General features: G+C 42.0%; 1 long non-coding RNA gene across 1 annotated transcript; it reads right to left on the reverse strand.

The window, feature by feature from the left end:
• Window positions 1-1,428: 1,428 nt before the first annotated feature.
• On the reverse strand, window positions 1,429-1,881 carry LOC113020093 (uncharacterized). Its single transcript, XR_003272154.1, has 3 exons — window positions 1,859-1,881; window positions 1,676-1,774; window positions 1,429-1,521 (listed from the first exon to the last, which is right to left on the reverse strand). It is a non-coding gene; the product is annotated as an uncharacterized LOC113020093 (long non-coding RNA).
• Between the last annotated feature and the right edge of the window lie 1,623 nt (window positions 1,882-3,504).

Consider the following 3,504-nt stretch of genomic DNA (forward strand, 5'->3'; position numbering starts at 1 on the left):
CTGTGTGCAGCACTTTGTGACTACCTGTCTATGAAAAGCGCTTAATAAATAAACTTTACTTACTTACTTACTAAAATAACAAACAGGGCTGTGAGAGCAACTGAAGTGATAAAAATACTGTTTAAAGATAAAAAACACTTTGATGTTCTCTCGTCACCTAACAAAGTCCAAACCCTGTGAACTATTTTAGCTTTAATAACTGTGGATTCAGGTATCCTGAACCCATCTTTGGACATGTGTAATTAAATATTTTAAAACTCCATCAGAGACTCCTGATGTGGCTGTTTGGAGAAGGAAAAGAGGGACAAAGTGGAGCGTCGAGCTGAGGCTTCATTCACTGCAAACCTACAGTTATGTTTTCTTATTTCTGCTGTTTGCATGTTCACAGCTGAAATAAAGCTGCCTCTTTGACTTCATCCTGTTGTGTTTGGGTCCAATCCTGCCTGCCACACAGCGCTACAGGACAAAGTCTAATATTTTTATCTTTTTAATGAATCTTTGGTCATATTTATGCAGGAAAACACAAACATGTAAAGGAGTCATCACAGGTTTCTGACCTCGTTGGTCCAGGTGCAGCACTGAACTCTGGAGGGTAACGTTTGGACCAGTCACTCCTCACAGACGGACAGCTGGATCCTGCAGACTGTGACCTCTGACCTCTGCAGACACAAACATGTTTTATTCAATGATCAATTCTCTGATAAAGTGATTGAAGCAGCTGTGGTCACACAGACTGCAGATAATGCAGCTGTTTCCTGTCAGTAACAGTCCTCTTAGATTAGAGTTCAGCTTTTTACAGGAAAACAAATGTCCCTGAATGCAACAGTGAGACACAGTCTGCCTGTGTGGCTGTGATAGCTGCCGTTAGGAGCGCTCATGTGTTTGCAGTTAGACGAGGAGATGTTACCATCATGGACACGTTAACAAATCCTGCAGCATCACGTGGCACAAACACTTTGTGTTCCTGTCATCTGCAAGCAACAGGAAGTTCATTAATAAAGGCGGGATGGAGACGTGCCTGTGATGGTTCTCCTTCATCCAGCTGTTACACACATCTGGGCTCACACGACGAGCCTTTGTCTAATACAGCAGCTGCTCTCTGAACACTTTTCTGAAGAGGAGCTGCACAAACCTTTGTTTGCTTTCTAGAGCAGCGTATCAAAGTCAAACTACCCACTGCTAGCAGCTGTTTCTTTCATAGTTTACGATCCAGATGTGTGAGGTCTAGATTTACACCTCTGATTAAAATACATAGTTAAAAACAGCCAATTGAGTCCAAATGTGTCTTAAACCAGATAAACTGACAGTTACAGCTGAGCCTGTGTGTCCTTGGAGACACTGCTCTGCTACAGAGATGCATTTTAGAAACCAGGAAACATCAAAATCATTTAAATCAGAGAGTTCTTGTTACTAACAGCTCACCTCTCTGCAGCAGAAACAGGCTGGGATTTAAAATTAATGTCTCGATGATTTGACCAGTCACTCTTTAAGGACACAGAGCTGGATGGTTTCTGATTGACGCTAAAAATAAGTGAACATGAAACATGTGTCACATCCAATGTGTCCAATACATTACATAAAAAGTATAAACTATGTAAATAGTATATTATTTAAATCGTTAAATAGTAAAAAGCTGATTAAAATTTCAAACATTTTAACACTGACATGAACTTACTTTTTGTCAGATGACTTTTTTTGCCCTAAATTATGAAAGAAATGCTTCACCCGTTTGCTCTTAGAGGACACAGAGCTGGGTGGAGGTCCAGGCTGGTTCCTGTGAATAATGATGGAGCAGTGATGTGAGTGCTGAGCTGTGACATGGAGAAGAGTCATGGACAGTTAGAGATGGTCATCTCACCTCTGAGCTTTGGTCTGGCTCTCGTGTTCCCCACACAGAGTGCTTTTAGAGGGAGGGACTCCCTCCTCTCTGTCCTCACACTGATCCATGCTGCTCAATTCACATCAGCTCACGCACACTTTCTACCTTCACCTGCAGAGGAAACACAAATCATTCTTGTGCACATCAACTGAGAGCTGCAGAGGTCGTGTCTGATGTGTTGGACTAACATCCATCTGAGACGCAGCTTTCATCAGTTCACTACAAAAAGTGTCACAGAGCCCAGTTCAGCCTCCAAATCCTCCATTACTGTAGTCTTACAAAGCAGCAGGTCAAACATGGCTGCAGAGAGCAGCTTTATGTCAGTAACAACGTCCAGGACCGAGCTGACTGCTTACAGAGTTCATACTCTAACTGCTAGCTGCTCTGCTAGCTAAGCTAACTCAGTAACAGTGACTCTGACAGCAGTTACTGTGGAACAGCGGCCGAGCTCAGGACACATTCAGTGTGTTTAGTCTGAGTCCTGGACTCTGATTCAATGGATTCAATTCAGCTCAGAGTTTCATGTGTTCCTCAGAATAAAATACATGTACTAATATAACAGAAGTAATGCTCTGAATGCAGGACTGCAATGGAGGATAAATAAGGTTTTTACAGCCTGAAAGAAACATTCAGTTCATATATTTGTAGACAGTGAAGCAGTTTTTAATACTGCAGCTGTTTCCTTCACCTGTGTGTGTGTGAGCCACACCTTCATGTGCTGCTTTAGAAATATGTGGTCTGACTGCTCAGACTGAGTCTAGGAGGAAAGTTCACACGCTGGAGAAAGTTTTGTTCCTTACTTTGTCAGAGTTCGGCTCCAAAGACGAAGAAGACGGAGCTCACAGTCTGTAGATGGTCCTCAGTGTGTGTGCGAAGCCAAGAAAGCACACAGGAGTGTGTTTATGTCAGCAAATCAGTGTGTGTGAAGAGTCTGAGGGAGTGTGTGAATGAGACTCAACACTGAAACCAACAGTCCAAGAAAAGCGTCTGGATTTCTTTAAGTTTAACTTAAAGAAATCCAGACGCTTTTCTTTTTGTCTCCATAATGTCTCCATAATGCTGCAATGTTATCTGCCCCAGAAACACTGTGCAGAAGCTCTGATGGTGACACAGAAAAGTCACAGTGGAGATACTTCTGTCCATCTTTGATTAGACTCATTATAAAAAGGAAACAAAGTTTGAACACAGTCATGTTTCCAGTTCACTGACTTACATTTATTCCATGGACACTCACTCTAACCTGAACCACAGCTACAACCCAACATTGTTGAGGCCTCATCTCCTCCTTTCCTGACTGTAGAGGTTAAATATGCAACAACCAACAAATAAAAGAATTTGGTTCATTTCAAAGAAATTCACACGGTGACCAAGTAAAGTAACGGTAGTAAAGGAGACAACATCCCGTTGATGGTGGGATTATTTGAAAGATTTGCTTTAGTCACGTCACCAAATGCAGTTGAACCACCCGTGGATCCATGTTTGACCATTCTACCACTCTGAGCTCTGCTTTTTAATCATTTCATTATTATCATCATTCATTTATTCATTCTTTGGAGGGGGGCTATTTCCTAATGCCGCCCTAATAAGCTGATGTTCAAGGGGAAATATAACAGAAACTCTTTCAG

Source organism: Astatotilapia calliptera, chromosome 4 (assembly GCF_900246225.1).
Source record: "Astatotilapia calliptera chromosome 4, fAstCal1.2, whole genome shotgun sequence".
In the NCBI taxonomy this organism is placed as follows: Eukaryota; Metazoa; Chordata; class Actinopteri; order Cichliformes; family Cichlidae; genus Astatotilapia; species Astatotilapia calliptera.